This window comes from Salmo salar, chromosome ssa11, assembly GCF_905237065.1.
Source record: "Salmo salar chromosome ssa11, Ssal_v3.1, whole genome shotgun sequence".
Classification (NCBI taxonomy): Eukaryota; Metazoa; Chordata; class Actinopteri; order Salmoniformes; family Salmonidae; genus Salmo; species Salmo salar.
The window spans coordinates 3,369,938-3,393,283 of NC_059452.1; the positions used below are offsets into that span (position 1 = coordinate 3,369,938).

The window sequence follows — 23,346 nt, forward strand, 5'->3', positions numbered from 1 at the left end:
AAAGAGACAATGTGTGCTCATTGATTGCTTTTTGCAAAACCTTGAGGGGATATTTTGGTGCTCCAAGTAAAAAAAAGAAAAACTGTACAGAATTATATAGCAATTCAAGTCTTCTTTCTGTGGAAACAGTAGGTCAATTGGGGTACTGTGGATGATCTGTGCTCCCCCATAACCTTAAAACTATAAGTATATTTTCAACCCTCTCTTTCTCTCATTTCCCTCTCTTCCCCCTCCTTCCCTGTTTCTCACTCCCTATGTTGCCCCTGCGCTTAAAACAATGACGTCAATTATGCATCTTTAAATAGGCATATCTGTTGGTAGACCCGGTTGTCTCTTCATAGGCGTCTGCACCCTGCCCAAAGGATAAACCTAGAGGAAACACTGACCATGATATCCCTTCCCGTATGCTATGAGGATATAGTTGTGTGTATTATTGTACGGGGCTTGGCTGGCATTACCAAACCCCGCAGAGGTATTTTTAAGAGAGTCTGCGGCTGGCCGTTAATTTAGCTGGTGTCTGGGCTGGCTGGTTTAAGTTGGGGAGTAGCTGCCCTTTCAGTTCTGGGTAGTAGTGTACCACTCTGCAGGTCTTTTCTCCAGAGAAATCTCTCTCACTCTCACACTCACTCACTCACTGGACACACTCACTAGACACTCACTCACTCACTCACTCACTCACTCACTCACTCACTCACTCACTCACTCACTCACTCACTCACTCACTCACTCACTCACTCACTGGACACACTCACTCACTCACTCACTGGACACACTCACTCACTCACTCACTGGACACACTCACTCACTCACTGGACACACTCACTCACTCACTCACTGGACACACTCACTCACTCACTCACTGGACACACTCACTCACTCACTGGACACACTCACTCACTGGACACACTCACTCACTGGACACACTCACTGACTCACTAGACACTCACTCACACACTCACTCACTCACTCACTCACTGGACTCACTCACTCACTGGACACACTCACTCACTCACTCACTGGACACACTCACTCACTGGACACACTCACTCACTCACTGGACTCACTCACTCACTCACTGGACTCACTCACTCACTCACTCACTGGACTCACTCACTCACACACACACACACACACACACACACACACACACACACACACACACACACACACACACACACACTCAGTGGTGAAAAAAAGGTTGTAGTGGAATTTGTCTTGCAGATGATCAGAATGTTGTCATTTGTGTTGGTTTAGAGCTGCCTTTTTGGCCCTACTCTGTCCCTGCAGACACGCTGCACGTTGGACTCTCCTATCTGTTAAGTGCAGTTATACATTGTGGGGAACAACCTGCTTTTGTACAGTTGACAGTTTTGTACAGTTCAATGTATTTTAGTGAAGGGGAGGAACCCAGGATTTACTAGGGGATAATTGAAAGGCACACATTTTGGTGTTGGAAATGGTGGGCTGCGAGTTGGAGAAAGCAGGACAGTTTAGACAGTAACTTTGGCAACCCAAAACCAAATCTTACGTAAGTGATATTTGGACTAATGCGAGTGGTGGATCCTCTGTGGTTGCAGATAAGTCCATGCTCCCATCGTAATGACTGGTGAGAGCCAAGAATAGTCTGGTCCACATTGAGAATTAAGTTAAGGTTAAGTTAATGCCTTCAGAAATGATTCATACCCCTTGACTTATTCCACATTTAGTTGTGTTATTGCCTGAATTCAAAATGGATAGAATATTTATACATCTCACGCATCAACACAAAATACCCCATAATGACATGTTTATATAATTATTTTGCCAATGTATTAAAAATATAATACAGAAATATCTACTGTAATTTACATAAGTATTCACACACCTTAGTCAATACATTTTAGAATCACCTTTGGCATCGATTACAGCTGTGAGTCTTTCTGGGTAAGAGCTTTCCACGCCTGGATTGTGCAATATTTGCCCATTATTATTTTCTAAATTCTTCAAGCTCTGTCATATTGGTTGTTGATCATTGCTAGAAAACCATTTTCAGGTCTTGACATAGATTTTCAAGACGATTTAGGTCAAAACTGTAACTAGGCCACTCAGAAACATTCAATGTCGTCTTGGTAAGCAACTCCAGTGTGTATTTGGTCTTGTGTTTAAGGTTAAAGTGAATTAATCTCCCAATGTCTGAACCAGGTTTTCCTCTAGGATTTTGCCTGTGCATAGCTCCATTCCATTTCTTTTTCATCCTGAAAACTCTCCACTTAACGATTACAAGCATAACATGATACAGCCACCACTATGCTTGAAAATATGGAGAGTTGTAGTCAGTAATGTGTTATATTGGATTTGCTCCAAACATAATTTCTATTCAGGAGAAAAAATGCTCTGCCATATTTTTTGCCCTCTGTAATGGGACTTTTTTTTAAGTCACCATTGGCCTCATGGTGAAATCCCTGAGCGGTTTCCTTCCTCTCCGGCAACTGAGTTAGCAAGGACGCCTGTATCTTTGTAGTGACTGGGTGTTGTCATTACACATCCAAGTATAATTAATAACTTGCTTAAAGGGATATTAAAGGTCTTCTGTTTTTTATTTTTTTATTTTTTTCATCTACCAATAGGTGCCCATCTTTGCGAGGCATTGGAAAACCTCCCTGGTCTTGCTGATTAAATCTGTGTTTGAAATTCACTGCTCGACTGATGGACCTAACAGATAATTGTATGTGTGGGGTACAAAGATAGGTAGTCATTCAAAAATCATGTCAAACACTATTATTGCACACCGAGTGAGTCCATGCAACTTAGTATGTGACTTAAATACATTTTTACTCCTGAACTTATTTAGGCTTGCCATAACCAAAGGGTTGAATACTTATTGACTCAAAACATTACACTTTTTATTGATTTGTAAACATTCTAAAAACTTAATTCCACTTTGACGTTATAGGGTACAGTGTGTAGATCAGTGACACAAAATCTCAATTTAATCAATTTTAAATTCAAGTTTGTGATGAAACTACATTTGACAAAAGTCACAGTACGTACTGTCATTGTGGACATGACGTCGTCGATGCACTTATTAATGAAGCCGGTGACTGATGTGGTAAACTCCTCAATGCCATCGGATGAATCCCAGAACATATTTCAGTCTGTCTATTTCAGAAACAGTCCTGTAGCTTAGCATCTGCTTCATCTGACCACTTCCATAAGGCGCTGCATCGCAGTTGCTAGCTGTGCAACTGGAGATCCTGGTTCAAGTCCAGGGTCTGTCACAGCTGGCCGCGACCGGGAGACCGATGGGGCGGTGCACAATTGGCCCAGCATCGTCTGGGTTAGGGGAGGGTTTGGCCGGCAGGGATGTCCTTGTCCCATCGCGCTCTAGAGACTCCTGTGGCGGGCCGGGCACATGCACGCTGACACGGTTGCAAGGTTCCCGGTGTTTCCTCCGACACATTGGTGTGGTTGGCTTCTGGGTTAAGCGGGCATTGTGCCAAGAAGGTTGGGTCGTGTTTCGGAGGACGCATGGCTCTCGACCTTCGCCTCTCCCGAGTCCTTGGGAAATTGGGGAGAAAAAGGGTTCAGGTAAGCAGGATTCAGAAGGATATTATGGTCAGATTTGCCAAATGGAGGGCTATGGATTGTAAGATGTGATATATGGTTAAACCACATTTTTAGATCGTAGATATTTTACACATGAATATATGCAACATGTTAAATATTTTTAGACTACATTTGTAAGATGTGCAAGAGCTCTTCAATGATATGAACATAATTATATCCACTTATGCTGCAGATAATTCCTTTGAAAAGTTTGGGGTCACTTAGAATTGTCCTTGTTTTCGAAAGAAGGACAATTCTAAGTGACCCCAAACTTAAAATAACATCAAATTGATCAGAAATACAGTGTAGACATTGTTAATGTTGTAAATGACTATTGTAGCTGGAAACGGCAGATTTTTAAAATGGAATATCTACATGGGTGTACAGAGGCCCATTATCAGCAACCATCACTCCTGTGTTCCAATGGCACGTTATGTTAGCTAATCCAAGTTTATCATTTTAAAAGGCTAATTGATCAATAGAAAACCCTTTTGCAATTATGTTAGCACAGCTGAAAACTGTTGTTCTGATTAAAGAAGCAATAAAAGTGGCCTTCTTTATGCTAGTTGAGTATCTGGAGCGTCAGCATTTGTGGGTTCGATTACAGGCTCAAAATGGCCAGAATCAAAGAACTTTCTTCTGAAACTCGTCAATCTATTCTTGTTCTGAGAAATGAAGGCTATTCCATGCGAGAAATTGCCAAGAAACTGAAGATCTCGTACCACCCTGTGTACTACTCCCTTCACAGAACAGTGCAAACGGGCTATAACCAGAATAGAAAGAGGAGTGGGAGGCCCCGGTGCACAACTGAGCAAGGGGACAAGTATATTAGATTGTCTAGTTTGAGAAACTCACAAGTCCTTAACTGGCAGCTTCATTAAATAGTACCCGCAAAACACCAGTCTCAACGTCAACAGTGAAGAGAAGACTCGTTTCTCTTTGCTTATTTGAGTTGTTCTAGCCATAATAAAAACTTGGGCTCCCGAATGGCGCGGCGGTCTAAGGCACTGCATCTCAGTGCTTGAGGCATCACTGGGTCAAATCTGACACCCTGGTTCGAATCCAGGCTGTATCACAACCGGCCGTGATTGGGAGTCCCATAGGACGGCGCACAATTGGCCCAGCATCGTCTGGGTTTGATCGGTGTAGGCTGTCATTGTAAATAAGAATTTGTTCTTAACTGACTTGCCTAGTTAAATAAAGGTGAAATACATTTTGAAAAGATAAAATAAAATATGGACTTGGTCTTTTACCAAATAGGGCTATCTTCTGTATACCCCCCTACCTTTCCTGAAAAGAAATTCCACAAATGAACTTTTAAGAAGGCACACCTGTTAATTGAAATGCATTCCCAGTGACTACCTCATTTTATTTATTTATTAATTTCACCTTTATTTAACCAGGTAGGCTAGTTGAGAACAAGTTCTCATTTGCAACTGCGACCTGGCCAAGATAAAGCATAGCAATTTGACACATACAACAACACAGAGTTACACATGGAATAAACAAAACATACAGTCAATAATACAGTAGAACAAAAGAAAACAAAAAGTCTATATACAGTGAGTGCAAATTAGGTAAGTTAAGGCAATAAATAGGCCATGGTGGCGAAGTAATTACAATATAGCAATTAAACACTGGAATGGTAGATGTGCAGAAGATGAATGTGCAAGTAGAGATACTGGGGTGCAAAGGAGCAAGATAAATAAATAACTAAAGTATGGGGATGAGGTAGGTAGATAGATGGGCTGTTTACAGATGGGCTATGTACAGGTGCAGTGATCTGTGAGCTGCTCTGACAGCTGGCGCTTAAAGCTAGTGAGGGAGATATGAGTCTCCAGCTCCAGCAATGGTGGGTAGTGTATGGGGCTTTGGTGACAAAATGGATGGCACTGTGATAGACTGCATCCAGTTTGTTGAGTAGAGTGTTGAAGGCTATTTTATAGATGACATCACCAAAGTTGAGGATCGGTAGGCTGGTCAGTTTTACGAGGGTATGTTTGGCAGCATGAGTGAAGGATGCTTTGTTGCGATATAGGAAGCCGATTCTAGATTTAATTTTGGATTGGAGATGCTTAATGTGAGTCTGGAAGGACAGTTTACAGTCTAACCAGACACCCAGGTATTTGTAGTTGTCCACGTATTCTAAGTCAGAGCCGTCCAGAGTAGTGATGCTGGACGGGCGAGCAGGTGCGGGCAGTGATCGATTGAATAGCATGCATTTAGTTTTACTTGCGTTTATGAGCAGTTGGAGGCCGCGGAAGGAGAGTTGTATGGCATTGAAGTTCGTCTGGAGGTTAGTTAACACAGTGTCCAAAGAGGGGCCAGAAGTATACAGAATGGTGTCGTCTGCGTAGAGGTGGATCAGAGAATCACCAGCAGCAAGAGCAACATCATTGATGTATACAGAGAAGAGAGTGAAGCTGGTTGAGAGAATGCCAAGAGTGTGCAAAGCTGTCAAAGGCAAAGGGTGGCTACTTTGAAGAATCTCAAATATAAAATATATTTCTCACTTTTTTGGTTACTACATGATTCCATATGTGTTATTTCATAGTTTTGATGTCTTCACTATTATTCTACAATATGTAAAATAGTTCAAGTAAAGAAAAATCTAAATCTAAAACTTTTGAACGGTAGTGTACATCGTCACATGTACAATCTTTCACAGTGAAACTTATGTTAGGATCTCAGTCCTGCCATTGGTCAATTGACAGGTCTTAATCCTACATGGCTCCTTGTTAACCAGCAAGTGAATAGACCACTTATCCAAATATGAGCTGGGGGAAAGTTGGAGAGGAATTGGTATAGGGGAGGTGAGGTACTTTTTGAACGGTCTTTTAATTCCCCGTATACAGTAGATCACCACCATAAGCCTTTGCAAGTGTTAAATCTGCATAAATATTGTTGATTTGCTGTTACCTTGAGACACGATTGCCCATCTCTAGACCCTTTGTAAATGGGGGTGGTGTGTCTGGAATTGTAGCTGTCGCATGGTTGTGAGTCTGGGTGGTAGATGTAAATGAGGAGAAAGGGGGTGACATGTTAAAGTGGATATTGTCTGATGGTACCAATGTTGATAACCTCAGTTCACAGAATTTATTAATGCTGTAACTTCAAAATATAAAATGAACGTAAGGGTAAGTGTACATACAAATACCGGTAAGTACTATGAACATTTCACATTTAAAATATTATTCAATTTTTAAGATCACAAAGGATCTCACACACACACATTGCCTTAAATATTTAGTCTTTCCCATTCACCCTCTGAATGGCACACATACACAATCCATGTCTCAATTGTCTCAAGGCCTAAAAGTCCTTTTTAAAGCTCTCCTCCCCTTCATCTACACTGTTTGAAGTGGATTGACATCAATAAGCGATCAAATTTCCATCTGAATTGACCTGTTCAGTCTGTCATTGAAAGAGCTGGTGTTCTTAATGTTTTGTATACTCAGTGTAATTATATCCACTGATGCTGTATACCTCAGTTCAAATCAAATACATTTTAATTGGTAACATACACATGGTTAGCAGATGTTAATGCGAGTGTAGCGAAATGCTTGTGCTTCTAGTTCCGACAGTGCGGTAATATCTAACAAGTAATCTAACAAGTTCACAACGACTACCTTAAACACATAATGGGATGGAATAAGAACATGTACATATAAATATATGGATGCGTGATGGCAGTGCGGCATAGGCCAGATGCAATAGATGGTATAAAATACAGTATATACATATGAGATGAGTAATGTAGGATTTGTAAACATTATTAAAGTGGCATTATTTAGTGACTAGTGATACCTTTATTAAATCCGTTTATTAAAGTGGACAGTGATTTGAGTCTGTATGTTGGCAGCAGCCTCTCTCTGTTAGTGATGGCTTTTTAACAGTCTGATGGCCTTAAGATAGAAGCTGTTTTTCGGTCCCAGCTTTGATGCACCTGTACTGACCTCACCTTCTGGATGATAACGGGGTGAACAGGCAGTGGCATTTGCCCCCGATGATGCGTTGTGCAGACCTCACTACCCTCTGGAGAGCCTTGCGGTTGAGGGCGGTGCAGTTGCCGTACCAGCAGGTGATACAGCCTGGCAGGATGCTCTCGATTATGCGTCTGTAAAAGTTTGGAAGGGTTTTAGGTGACAAGCCAAATTTCTTCAGCCTCCTGAGGTTGAAGAGGTGCTATTGCACCTTCTTCACCACACTGTCTGTGTGGGTGGACCATTTCAGTTTGTCTGTGATGTGTACGCCGAGGAACTTAAAACGTTACACCTTCTCCACTACTGTCCCATCGATGTGGATGGGGGGTGCTCCCTCTGCTGTTTCCTGAAGTCCACGATCATCTCCTTTGTTTTGTTGACATTGAATGAGAGGTTATTTTCCTGACACCACACTCCTATTGCCCTCACCTCCTCCCTGTAGGCTGTCTCGTCATTGCTGGTAATCAAGCCTACCTCTGTAGGCGTACATGACCACTCAGTCATGGGTGAACAGGGAGTACAGGAGAGGGCTGAGAACGCACCCTTCTGGGGCCCCAGTGTTGAGGATCAGCGTGGTGGAGATGTTGTTTCCTACCTTCACCACCTGTGGGCGGCCCGTCAGAAAGTCCAGGACCCAGTTGCACAGGGCGGGGTCAAGACCCAGGGTCTCAAGTTTATGATGAGTTTGGGGGGTACTTTTAGTTTGACTATAATTCATGGTGAACCCTGCCCGCAGCGCCATCTGTTAGGTTCTAATTTTTCAGAGTAAATAACTCACGGACACTAGAGAAGCTTAACCAAGTTTATTTCTACCCAAAGGGTCTACACAGCTGTATTCAGACAAAGACATGTTTCCACCAAGTGGAGTATATATACTCCTCTTTAGGCACTCCTCCTTCTCTCCAATCCTTACATCTTATGGTTTCGACAGGAAGAGGGTAATAAGATAGGATCCTTCACGGGATCTGACCTGACCTCAACCCCTCCTTTGCCTAATCCACAGATTTCCATCCGCTTCCCCAATAGCAATCCTGTGACTTCCTCCCGTCCACCCAACACATTCCAAAGCCATCTGTCTTTCTACAGAGAACCATTAACCTCTTACATAAAAAACAGTCTCTTCCTTTTATATACTATGCTTATGCGTATAACAATGTTCAAAGTTTACTCTGAATCCAACTTTATTATGGTGTTGAATGCTGAGCTGTAGTCAATAAACTGCATTCTTACATAGGTGTTCCTCTTGTCCAGATGGGATAGGGCAGTGTGTGTGTGATGGCGATTGCATCGTCTGTGGACCTATTGGGGCAGTAAGCAAATTGGAGTGGGTCTATTGTATCAGGTAGGGTGGAGGTGATATGATCCTTGACTAGTCTCTCAAAGGACTTCATGATGACAGAAGGGAGTGCTACGGGGCGATAGTCGTTTAGTTCAGTTACCTTAGCGTTCTTGGGAACAGGAACAATGGTGGCCATCTTGAATCATGTGGGGACAGCAGACTGGGATAAGGATTGATTGAATATGTCTGTAAACTCACCAGCCAGCTGGTTTGCGCATGCTCTGAGGACGCGGTTAGGGATGCCTTCTGTGCCGGCAGCCTTGCAAGGGTTAATACGCAACGGAGGAGAGCCCACAGTCTTTGGTAGCGGGCCGTGTTGTTGGCACTGCATTGTCCTCAAAGCGCGAAAATAAGGTTTTCTTTTTGTAATCCATGTTTGTCTGTAGACCCTGCCACATGCGTCTCGTGTTTGAGCCGTTGCATTGTGACTCCACTTTGTCTCTATACTGACACTTTGCTTGTTTGATTACCTTACGGAGGGAATAACTACACTGTTTGTATTCGGCCATGTTTCCAGTTGCCTTGCCAGGATTAAATGCGGTGGTACGTGCTTTCAGTTTTGCGCGAATGCTGCCATCAATCCACGGTTTCCGGTTAGGGAAGGTTTTAATAGTCACAGTGGGTACAACATCTCCTATACACTTCCTTATAAACTCACTCACCGAGTCAGCGTATATGTTAATGTTATTGTCTGAGGCTACCCAGAACATATCCCAGTCCACGGGATCGAAGCAATCTTGAAGCGTGGAATCTGATTGGTCAGACCAGCGTTGGATAAACCTAAGCACGGGCGCTTCCTGTTTTAGTTTCTGCTGTCAAATCAGTGAGCAGCTGCTCTTATGCTCATTGTCACGAAACCATACCTTTCTTTATATCCCACCCCTGTTATAAGTTCAGAAAGAGAAAGTGTAGGCTATAAAGAAATAATGACAGTCAAATTAAAATAATTAAATAAATAGGATTTATATCAGCCTATTTGAGGAACAAATTACATCACACGTTGCATTGTTTGAACTTGTAACACAGCTGCATGGGATTTCTACTAATGCGACTCGGTGCATCCAATGGCAATGTTGGGATAGGTATAATGCCGGGAACAGTTTGTGGATTTGACAGCTCCAACGCTGTTACACCTCTCAAACATTTCCTCTAAAAAGGTACATAGCTGACAAAGCACGATCAGATTGAATCCCGGCCATGGTTAAACCTATTATTTCAATTTCATGGAAGGTCAGTCCTTGCATCCATAGCTCGGTCTATGAATAATGGCGCCGATGGCGATGGCCGCCGTTTTATGATCCCGTAACCAATTGTGCTATTGTGTGTTTTTTCGCATTATTTGTAACTTATTTTGTACATAATGTTACTGCCGCTGTGTCTTATGACCGAAAATAGCTTCTTGATATCAGGGCAGCTATTACTCATCCCGTACTGGAGGAATTATTTTTCAACGAGTCGGACGGAAAGGATTTACTCTAGACACCCAACAAGGCCCTCATCCCCGTCATTTGCACGAGGAAAAGACGGAGGTATCATGGACGATGTAAGGATTTGTCGCCGAGAGGGTAATCTACTTTTACCATGGTCCTGTTAGCCTACATACAATCAATCGATAATAAAATAGACGAACTACGAGCACCTATATCCTAACAACATGACATTAAAAACTATTGTTTCACCGAGTCGTGGCTGAACGATGACATGATTAACTTACAGCTGGAGGGTTTTAAGCTTTTTCTGCAGGATAGAACAGCGGCCTCTGGTAAGTAAAAGGGCGGCAGCCTATGCATATTTGTAAACAACAGTTGGTGCACGAAATCTAAGGAAGTCTCAAGGTTTTGCTCGCCTGAGGTAGAATAACTCATGATAAGTAGTGGACCACACTATTTACCAAGAGAGTTTACATCTATATTTTTCGTAGCTGTCTATATACCACCGCAGACTGATGCTGGCACTAAGACCACACTCAATGAGCTGTATACAGTCATAAGCTAACAGGAAAATGCTCATCCAGAGGCGGCACTCCTAGTGGCCGGGGACTTTAATGCAGGGAAACTCATCAGTTTTACCTAATTTCTATCAGCATGTTAAATGTGCAACCAGAGGGAAAAAAACTCTAGACCACCTTAAATCCACACACAGAGACACGTACAAAGCTCTCGCTCGCCCTCCATTTGGCAAATCTGACCATAATTCTATCCTCCTGATTCCTGCTTACAAGCAAAAACTAAAGCAGGAAGCACCAGTGACTCGGTCAATAAGAAAGTGGTGAAGCAGATGCTAAGCTACAGAACTGTTTTGCTAGCACAGACTGGAATATGTTCCGGGATTCTTCTGATGTTTTTAAGGAGTACACCACATCAGTCACTGGCTTCATCAATAAGTGCATCGATGATGTCATTGACTACAGCTCAGCGTTCAACACCATTGTGCCCTCAAAGCTCATCACTAAGCTATTGACCCTGGGACTAAGCACCTCCCTCTGCAACTGGATCCTGGACTTCCTGACGGGCTGCCCCCAGGTGGTAAGGGTAGGGAACAACACATCCGCCACGCTGATCCTCAACACGGGGGCCCTTCAGGGGTGCGTGCTCAGTCCCTTCCTGTACTCCCTAATCACTCATGACTGCATGGCCAGGCACAACTCCAACACAATCATCAAGTTCTCCGATGACACAGCAGTGGTAGGCCTGATCACTGACAACGATGACACAACCTATAGGGAGGAGGTCAGAGACGTGGTCGTGTGGTGCCAGGACAACGTGATCATGTCAAAGGAGATGTTTGTGGACTACAGGAAAAGGAGGATGGAGCACGCCCTCATTCTCATCGACAGGGCTGTAGTGGAACAGGTTGAGAGCTTGAAGTTCTTTGGTGTCCACATCACCAACAAACTATCATGGTCCAAACACACCAAGACAGTCGTGAAGAGTGCACGACAAAGCCGATTCCCCCTCCAGGAGACTGAAAAGATGTGGCATGGGTCCTCAGATCCTCAAAAGGTTTTACAGCTGCACCATCGAGAGTATCCTGACGGGTTGCATCACTGCCTGGTACGGCAAATGCTCGGCCTCCGCCCGGAGAGCACTATAGAGGGTAGTGCGTACGGCCCAGTACATCACTGCGGCCAAGCTTCCTGCCATCCAGGACCTCTATATCAGGCAGTGTCAGAGGATGGCCCTAAAAATTATCAAAGACTCCAGCCACATTAGTCATAGACTGTTCTCTCTGCTACCGCTCGGCAAGCGGTACCGGAGCTCCAAGTCGAGGTTCCAAAAGGCTTCTTAACAGCTTCTACCCCCAAGCCATAAGACTCCTGAACAGCTAATTAATCAAAGGGCTACCCAGACCCCTCTTTTACGCTGCTGCTACTCTCTGTTCATAATCTATTCATAGTCGCTTTAAGTCTACCTACATGTACATATTATTTCAACTAACTGGTTCCCCGGCACATTGCCTCTGTACCGGTACCCTCAGTATATAGCCTCGCTTGTTATTTTACTTCTGCTGTTTAATTATTTGTTACTTTTATACTTATCTATTTTTGACTTATTTTTTTTCTTAATTTCTTAGCTTCTTTGGGATAGGGGGCAGTATTTTCACGTCCGGATGAAAAGCGTGCCCAGAGTAAACTGCCTGCTACTCAGGCCCAAAAGCTAGGATATGCATATTATTAGTAGATTGGGATAGAAAACATTTCTAAAACTGTTTGAATGATGTCTGTGACTATAACAGAACTCATATGGCAGGCGAAAACCTGAGAAAAATCCAACCAGGAAGTGGGAAATCTGAGGTTTGTAGTTTTTCAAGTGATTGCCTATCCAATATACAGTGTACATTTGGTAAGATTGCACTTCCTAAGGCTTTCACTAGATGTCAACAGTCTTTAGAACGTTGTTTCAGGCTTCTATTGTGAAAGGGGAGCGAATAAGACCAGTCACAGTAACTGCCTCAGCTGAAAGCCTTTAGTTGTTGATCGCGCGCAGCCGTGAGCACAAGCTCCGTTCCCTTTCCTTTCTAAAGACAAAGGAATTGTCCGGCTGGAATATTATTGAAGATTTATGATAAAAACATCCTAAAGATTGATTATATACATCATTTGACATGTTTTTACGAACTGTAATGGAACTCTTTTGACTTTTCGTCTGGACTTAGTGCCCGCTCCTTGTGCATTTGGATTAGTGAACTAAACACGCAAACAAAAAGGAGGTATTTGGACATAAAGATTAACTTTATCGAACAAAACGAACATTTATTGTGGAACTGGGATTCCTGGGAGTGCATTCCGATGAAGATCATCAAAGGTAAGTGAATATTTAGAACACTATTTCTGACTTTTGTTGACTCCACAACATGGCGGGTATCTGTATGGCTTGTTTTGGTGGCTGAACGCTGTACTCAGATTATGCATTGTGTGCTTTCACCGTAAAGCTTTTTTGAAATCTGACACAGCGTTTGCATTAACCTCTATGGGCTAGGTGGGACGCAAGCGTCCCACCCGTGGTGCACTCCATCAACAGCAGGTGCATTTCAAGAGCGGCAAATTTGAATCCAAATAAATGTCAAAATTCAAATTTTTCAAACATACAACTATTTTACACCCTTTGAAAGATAAACATCTCCTTAATCTAACCACGTTTTACGATTTCAAGAAGGTTTTACGGCGAAAGCATAAATTTAGAGTATGTTAGGACAGTACATTTACAAGAGTTGTGTGTAATGTTTTGTCAATTCAAAGACAGGGTCACCAAAACCATAAAACCAGCTAAAATGATGCACTAACCTTTTACAATCTCCATCAGATGACACTCCTAGGACATTATGTTAGACAATGCATGCATTTTTAGTTCTATCAAGTTCATATTTATATCCAAAAACAACGTTTTACTATGGCATTGATGTTGAGGAAATCGTTTCCCTCCAATAACCGGCAGTCAAGTCAGCACCACAAATTAAATAATTAAAATTAGAAAACATTGGTAAAATATTATATTGTCATTTAAAGAATTATAGATTTACATCTCTTGAACGCAATCAACTTGCCAGATTTAAAAATAACCTTACTGGGAAATCACACTTTGCAATAATCTGAGCACTGCGCCCAGAAAAATACGCGTTGCGATACAGACTTGACGTCATGTTGGGGAGATCTAAAATCGAAAATACTATGTAAATAATCCATTACCTTTGATTCTCTTCATCAGATGTCACTTCCAGGTATCACAGGTCCATAACGAATGTAGTTTTGTTCAAAAAAGCTCATCATTTATGTCCAAAAATCTCCGTCTTGTTAGCACATGATCTAAGCCCGCCGGACTTCACTTCATGAACGAGGGGAAAAAATATATTTCCGTTCGTTCAAACATGTCAAACGTTGTATAGCATAAATCATTAGGGCCTTTTTAACCAGAACATGAATAATATTCAAGGTGGACGAATGCATTCTCTTTTATAACGTATTGGAACGAGGGTACCCAACATGAACTTGCGCGCCAGGTGTCTAATGGGCCATCATCGTTCCATGGCTCTTGTTCGGTCAGATCTCCCTCCAGAAGACTCAAAACACTTTGTAAAGGCTGGTGACATCTAGTGGAAGCAATAGGAAGTGCCAAAATATTCCTCAGCCCCTGTGTTTTTCAATGGCATAGGTTTAAAGGTAATACAACACATCAGGTATCCACTTCCTGTCAGAAAATGTCTCAGGGTTTTGCCTGCCAAATGAGTTCTGTTATACTCACAGACACCATTCAAACAGTTTTGGAAACTTTAGTGTTTTCTATCCATATATAATAAGTATATGCATATTCTAGTTACTGGGTAGGATTAGTAACCAGATTAAATCGGGTACATTTTTTTATCCAGCCGTGCAAATACTGCCCCCTAGCCCCAACAGGTTAAGGAGAAGTTTATCTATAATCCTATGCATAACACTTGTATCTTTCATCAAAGTTTATGATGAGTATTTCTGTAAATTAACCTGTTAGGGCTAGGGGGCAGTATTTACATGGCCGGATAAAAAACGTACCCGATTTAATCTGGGTATTACTACTGCCCAGAAACTAGAATATGCATATAATTATTGGCTTTGGATAGAAAACACCCTAAAGTTTCTAAAACTGTTTGAATGGGGTCTGTGAGTATAACAGAACATATGGCAGGCAAAAACCTGAGAAGATTCTGTACAGGAAGTGCCCTCTCTGACCATTCCTTGAGCTTCTTGGCTCTGTTTATTGAAAACTGAGGATCTTTGCTGTAACGTGACACTTCCTACGGCTCCCATAGGCTCTCAGATCCCGGGAAAAAGCTGAATGATGTAATTCCAGCCCCTGACTGAAAAACATTATCGCCTTGGGTAAGTGGTCGATCAGAGGACCATCAGACTGAGGCTCGTGCACGAGGGGATCCCATGTTTTTATTTTCTCTCTCTTTGAACGTAAACACGCTTTCCCGGTCGGAATATTATCGCTTTTTTACGAGAAAAATGGCATAAAAATTGATTTTAAACAGCGGTTGACATGCTTCGAAGTACGGTAATGGAATATTTAGAATTTTTTTGTCACGAAATGCGTTGTGCGCGTCACCCTTCTTTACACTTTGGATAGTGTCTTGAACGCACGAACAAAACAGAGGATATTTCAACATAACTATGGATTATTTTGAACCAAACCAACATTTGTTATTGAAGTAGAAGTCCTGGGAGTGCATTCTGACGAAGAATAGCAAAGGTAATAACAATTTTCTTATAGTAAATCTGACTTTGGTGAGGGCTAAACTTGGTGGGTGTCTAAATAGCTAGCCCTGTGATGCCGGGCTATCTACTCAGAATATTGCAAAATGTGCTTTCACCGAAAAGCTATTTTAAAATCGGACATAGCGAGTGCATAGAGGAGTTCTGTATCTATAATTGTTAAATTAATTGTTATGTTTTTTGTGAACGTTTATCGTGAGTAATTTAGTAAATTCACCGGAAGTTTGCTAGTTCTGAACGTCACATGCTAATGTAAAAAGCTGGTTTTTGATATAATTATGAACTTGATTGAACAAAACATGCATGTATTGTATAACATAATGTCCTAAGATTGTCATCTGATGAAGATCATCAAAGGTTAGTGCTGCATTTAGCTGTGGTTTGGGTTTATGTGACATTATATGCTAGCTTGGAAAATGGGTGTCTGATTATTTCTGGCTGGGTACTCTGCTGACATAATCTAATATTTTGCTTTCGTTGTAAAGCCTTTTTGAAATCGGACAGTGTGGTTAGATTAACGAGAGTCTTGTCTTTAAAATGGTGTAAAATAGTCATATGTTTGAGAAATTGAAGTTAACCTCTTGGGGCTAGGTGGGACGCTAGCGTGCCACCCGTGGTGCACTCCATCAACAGCAGGTGCATTTCAAGAGCGGCAAATTTGAATCCAAATAAATGTCAAAATTCAAATTTTTCAAAAATACAACTATGTTACACCATTTGAAAGATAAACATCTCCTTAATCTAACCACGTTTTACGATTTCAAAAAGGTTTTACGGCGAAAGCATAAATTTAGAGTATGTTAGGACAGTACATTTACAAGAGTTGTGTGTAATGTTTTGTCAAGTCAAAGACAGGGTCACCAAAACCATAAAACCAGCTAAAATGATGCACTAACCTTTTACAATCTCCATCAGATGACACTCCTAGGACATTATGTTAGACAATGCATGCATTTTTAGTTCTATCAAGTTCATATTTATATCCAAAAACAGCGTTTTACTATGGCATTGATGTTGAGGAAATCGTTTCCCTCCAATAACCGGCAGTCAAGTCAGCGTCAGAAATTAAATAATTAAAATTAGAAAACATTGGTAAAATATTATATTGTCATTTAAAGAATTATAGATTTACATCTCTTGAACGCAATCAACTTGCCAGATTTAAAAATAACCTTACTGGGAAATCACACTTTGCAATAATCTGAGCACTGCGCCCAGAAAAATACGGCGTTGCGATACAGACTAGACGTCATGTTGGGGAGATCTAAAATCGAAAATACTATGTAAATAATCCATTACCTTTGATTCTCTTCATCAGATGTCACTTCCAGGTATCACAGGTCCATAACGAATGTAGTTTTGTTCAAAAAAGCTCATCATTTATGTCCAAAAATCTCCGTCTCGTTAGCACATGATGTAAGCCAGCCGGACTTCTCGTCATGAACGAGGGGAAAAAATATATTTCCGTTCGTTCAAACATGTCAAACGTTGTATAGCATAAATCATTAGGGCCTTTTTAACCAGAACATGAATAATATTCAAGGTGGACAAATGCATACTCTTTTATAACGTATTGGAACGAGGGTACCCAACATGAACTTGCGCGCCAGGTGTCTAATGGGCCATCATCGTTCCATGGCTCTTGTTCGGTCAGATCTCCCTCCAGAAGACTCAAAACACTTTGTAAAGGCTGGTGACATCTAGTGGAAGCAATAGGAAGTGCCAAAATATTCCTAAACCCCTGTGTTTTTCAATGGGATAGGTTTAAAGTCAATACAACACATCAGGTATCCACTTCCTGTCAGAAAATGTCTCAGGGTTTTGCCTGCCAAATGAGTTCTGTTATACTCACAGACACCATTCAAACAGTTTTGGAAACTTTAGAGTGTTTTCTATCCATATATAATAAGTATATGCATATTCTAGTTACTGGGTAGGATTAGTAACCAGATTAAATCGGGTACATTTTTTTTATCCAGACGTGCAAATGCTGCCCCCTAGACCCAACAGGTTAAAGCATTTCTAAGGTATTTGAATAACGCGCCACGGGATTCCACTGGCTGTTACGTAGGTGGGACGAAATCGTCCCACTAGCCCTAGAGAAGTTAATGTGGCTCTCTGCAAAATCACCGGGTGTTTTGTAGGCAAAACATTACTGAACATAACGTGCCAATGTAAACTGAGATTTTTGGATATAAATATGAACTTTATCGAACAAAACATACATGTATTGTGTAACATGACGTCCTATGAGTGCCATCTGATGAAGATCATCAAAGGTTAGTGATTCATTTTATCTCTATTTCTGCTTTTTGTGACTCCTCTCTTTGGCTGGAAAATGGCTTTATGTTTTTTGTGACTAGGTGCTGACCTAACATAATCGTATGTTATGCTTTCGCCGTAAAGCCTTTTTGAAATCAGACACTGTGGCTGGATTAACAAGAAGTTTATCTTTAAAATGGTGTTTAATACTTGTATGTTTGAGGAATTCTAATTATGAGATTTCTGTTGTTTTGAATTTGGCGCCCTGCAATTTCACTGGCTGTTGTCGAGGTGGGTTAGGGTTAGGGTTAGCGTCCCACATATCCCAGAGAGGTTAAAGCATTGTTGGTTAAGGGCTTGTAAGTAAGCATTTCACTGTTAGGTCTACACCTGTTGTTTTCGACGCATGTGACAAATAAAATATGATTTGATTTGATCAATATTCATACCTTGTCTCAGATTTTCAAGCAGATTTAAGTCAGGCCTGAGACTGGATGATTCAGGAACACTCAGCACCTATTGGAAAGCCGGTGTGGTATGTCTTTGGCATAAAAATGGGTGTAATTGTCCCGCTGAAAAAGAAAACCAACCCTTAGGTATTCCGAAGACTGAGACAGGGTTTCCTCTAACTTTTTATTTGGAGTTTGATCCTGACAACTCCCCAGTCCCTGCCGGTGGCACGCATACCCAGAACATGATGCTGCCACCACAATAATTGAAAAGGTTTCACAACATTGCATTCACTACACCTTACTGACCGGTATCACAAAGTGAAAAGAATGAAGCCTGGTTTAAAAACTCCACTCCAATTCATTCATTCTGTTTGCAACAAGGCCATTAGGTAATACTGCAAGACAACACAACAAATATATTTTTGGCCTAAATTAAAAACTACATGATTTGTTCAAGTCCAATACAACACAATACATAGTGAAACCCTCTGTATTTTCAAGTCTTGTAGTGGCAGATTCATGCTATGGGTATGCATGTCACTGGCAAGGACTGGGGAGTTTGTAAGGATAAAAATAAAATAATGAAACGAGCAAAGCCTAGACAAAAAGCCGAGGAAAACCCTCCTCAGTCTTATGAAAATCTAACCCTGGGATAGTTTTATTTTTCAGCGGGACAATTACAATTTATTTTGTCAAAGACACACCAGAATGGCTTTCCAATAGGTGTTGAGTATTTCTGAGTGGTCCAGCCTCAGTCCTCACTTACATTTGCTTCATAATTTTAGACAAAGTTTGAATATTGCCGTCCATCAATGACTCCCACCCAGATGTACTGAGCTTGAGCAAGTTTGACAAAAACAATAGATAAATGTTGTCCTAAGAGTTGTGCAAAGTTAAAACTCACAATTGTCTAAATGTTTGCCTCTTAGATTTTCACCTTTTCACTTTTCTAACTCTGTTTCCACGTTATTCCCAATTCCATCCCTGGTTATAAGGCTATGTATTTTATCAATATACGTATGAGATGTGCGTTATTGGTTCTTCATGAGAAAGGATTGTGTCCAAGACAGTTTTCCCCTCTGTGGTGGTCACTCAAGTTCCTTTTTATCTTAGTTTACCTATCAGCAGTCAAGCAGTAGCAGCATTCCTTTCCTCTCCCCCTGTCTGACCAGAGAGGGCTGATTTGCACATACCCATAACTCAAACAAACAGCCCTGCTACCAGACCTGTGTTCAAACACTACTTGAAATAATTTCAACTACTTGGAATGGTTTTGATTGAGCTATTCTGTTGCCATGAAACCAATAGAATACTCACAAAACTGCAAACCCTGCCCATCTGGCACACAAGGGAGGCTAAAATAAAATCTACAAGTATTTGAAAGATGCAAAGTAGTATTTGAACCCAGGTCTGCCTGCTACAGTCAGCCAGAGAGAGACATGTTTGGGAAATGGGTGTTAAAAATTCCTGAGGTTCCCCTCGTCTCGCCATCATTAAAGAAGGGAGGGGAAACGGACGATAGTGCTTGTTGGTGATGGATTCCAGGGTCGTATTCATTAGTGAACACGTAGCAAAAACATTTTGCAACATATAACAAGAAACGTTTGTTTTTGTTTTCCAAGTTCAGGAAGTCCTTCTCCGTTTCTTTCCGTTTTTCCATTTTGTGTTTAACGAACACGATCCAGTACAGGGCAGCGCAGGACATACTCAGCGTCATTGTCTGAAGGCAGCTATGTACAGAGTAGTGCCAAGGGTTTTTCTTGTTGCTTTAGCCAAAGGGTGGTGTTCAGTAGGCATAAAACTGAGTGAAACATGCCAGTCTGTATGAAGTGTTCCCATAATAGCACATTACAGGGAATTTTGGGGGCATAGCCCAACATGTAGCCATTACACCAAGAGGCTCGGACCCCTGTTGAGGTCACTAGTTGTTGTACTAAGGTCACTACAATACTGTGATATGATCAAATATTATCCCATAGGCCTATCACAAATAACACATAGATGTGTATGTACAGTCGTGGCCAAAAGTTTTGAGAATGACACAAATATTCATTTTCACAAAGTCTGCTGCCTCAGTTTGTATGATGGCAATTTGCATATACTCCAGAATGTTATGAAGAGTGATCAGATGAATTGCAATGAATTGCAAAGTCCCTCTTTGCCATGCAAATGAACTGAATCCCAAGAAAAACATTTCCACTGCATTTCAGCCCTGCCACAAAGGACCAGCTGACATCATGTCAGTGATTGTCTCGTTAACACAGGTGTGAGTGTTGACGAGGACAAGGCTGGAGATCCCTCTGTCATGCTGATTGAGTTCGAATAACAGACTCGTAGCTTCAAATGGAGGGTGGTGCTTGGAATCATTGTTCTTCCTCTGTCAACCATGATTACCTGAAAGGAAACACGTGCTGTCATCATTGCTTTGCACAAAAAGGACTTCACAGGCAAGGATATTGCTACCAGTAAGATTGCACCTAAATCAACCATTTATCGGATCATCAAGAACTTCAAGGAGAGCGGTTCAATTGTTGTGAAGAAGGCTTCAGGGTGCCCAAGAAAGTCCAGCAAGCGGCAGGACCGTCTCCTAAAGTTGATTCAGCTGCGGGATCGGGGCACCACCAGTACAGAGCTTGCTCAGGAATGGCAGCAGGCAGGTGTGAGTGCATCTGCACCCACAGTGAGGCGAAGACTTTTGGAGGATGGCCTGGTGTCAAGAAGGGCAGCAAAGAAGCCACTTCTCTCCAGGAAAAACATAAGGGACAGACTGATATTCTGCAAAAGGTACAGGGATTGGACTGCTGAGGACTGGGGTAAAGTCATTTTCTCTGATGAATCCCCTTTCCAATTATTTGGGGCGTCCGGAAAAAAGCTTGTCCGGAGAAGACAAGGTGAGCGCTACCATCACTCCTGTGTCATGCCAACAGTAAAGCATCCTGAGACCATTCCTGTGTGGGGTTGCTTCTAAGCCAAGGGAGTGGGCTCACTTACAATTTTGCCTAAGAACACAGCCATGAATAAAGAATGGTACCAACACATCCTCCGAGAGCAACTTCTCCTAACCATCCGGGAACAGTTTGGTGACGAGCAATGCCTTTTCCAGCATGATGAAGCACCTTGCCATAAGGCAAAAGTGATAACTAAGTGGCTTGGGGAACAAAACAATCAATATTTTGGGTCCATGGCCAGGAAACTCCCCAGACCTTAATCCCATTGAGAACTTGTGGTCAATCCTCAAGAGGCGGGTGGACAAACAAAAACCCACAAATTCTGACAAACTCCAAGCATTGATTATGCAAGAATGGGCTGCCATCAGTCAGGATGTGGCCCGGAAGTTAATTGACAGCATGCCAGGGCGGATTGCAGAGGTCTTGAAAAAGAAGAGTCAACTCTGCAAATATTGAGTCTTTGCATCAACTTCATTTAATTGCCAATAAAAGCCTTTGACACTTATAAAATGCTTGTAATTATACTTCAGTATTCCATAGTAACATCTGACAAAAATATCTAAAGACACTGAAGCAGCAGACTTTGTGGAAATTAATATTTGTGTCATTCTCAAAACTTTTGGCCACGACTGTACAGTGCCCTAAATATTTCACCTAACCTTACACCTGAGTAACTGTCACCGAAGTTACTTTCTGGCCACTTGTTGTGTGCAATTTATGTATAACATTTTTAGGCTGAGTGCATCAAGTTTCATAGAGTGTTTGCATGACAATAGCCTTCTGGTGCACCAGCCTGACCTAGTGATCTGTAGCTATGTGCTGACATCATGGATCACATGGCCTAGGCCAGGCTTTATTCTGGGCCTATGGGAGACGATTTTGGCCTTGCGGTAGCAGCGTGGGTTCAGGCTCCGAAATAAAACCAAACCATTCCCAGTGACCAATGACCAGTGGTCAAGCTTTGAGGGCACAGCTAGGAATATCACATAAGCTTAATGGGTAAAAAGAGATTGGGAGCGGCTTTTGGTGCTCTAGTCACTTTGTCTGATGGTCTGGTTTCCTCAGGCTTTTGTAAGATGTCATACTGCTTTATTAAGGTCTGTTCATATGAGCTTTGCCCTTCACTTGACTTTCAATGACCCTAGGCTTCTAACAACTGTCGAGAGTAGTTGCAAAAGTGGCAAATAGTTGTTGCTCTTGATTGTATTTCTCTACTGCTGCTGGAATAGTTAGTGTCCGAATCTGCCTTGTGATTTGGGTCACACTTTATTTGGATAGCCTGAATTGCTCTACAGATGGTTATACTATCTGTTGATAAGCAACTGCTTGCTAAGGTTAGGGTCAGGTTTAGAATAATGGCTAGGGTTAGGGTTTATTTTTTTAAATGTTTTTAAATATTTAACTAGGCAAGTCAGTTAAAGAACAAATTGTTATTTACAATGACGGCCTATACCGGCCAAACCCGGACGACGCTGGGCCAATTGTGCGCCGCCCTATGGGAAGCTAGGGTTAGGATAAGTAGATAGTTGAAGTCTGTAGAGCATCTACAGATGGACTATCCAAATAAAGTGTTACCATGATTTGTCCCCAAATACTGGTCACACCCACCCACCCACCCGCTGGAGATTACACTGTCTAGATATTATTGCTTAGCATCAAAGTGGAAGTCATGTCTAGCCAGGTCATCCCTGACCCTTAATAACCTCTTAGCTCCTGCAATAGACCAGAGGCTTCAGGAGATTTAGCCCTAATCGCTCAGGTTGCCCTAATGTGGAGGCCGGGGCTGAAGCACAGATGGGAACAGACTGTAGAAAGAGAATAGTAATAAATGAGGAATGCCCTCCATGTGTTTCAACAAAATAGTGCTGAGCGATTAGTGCTTTTTTTGGTCTGTTCGGTTTCAGTTTGATTATTGAAAAAATTATCACGGTTTTTGATTTCTGTTTCGATTATAAATTTTTTACACTAAATGCACACACCGGGGGCAAACGACCTGCCCTCCAGGACACCTACAGCACCTGACATCACA

General features: G+C 41.9%; 1 protein-coding gene across 1 annotated transcript in view; it reads left to right on the top strand.

Annotated features, from left to right (window-relative positions):
• kif6 (kinesin family member 6) overlaps positions 1–23,346 on the top strand; it is a 104,677-nt gene that overhangs the window by 69,897 nt on the left and 11,434 nt on the right. The window lies entirely within an intron of this gene.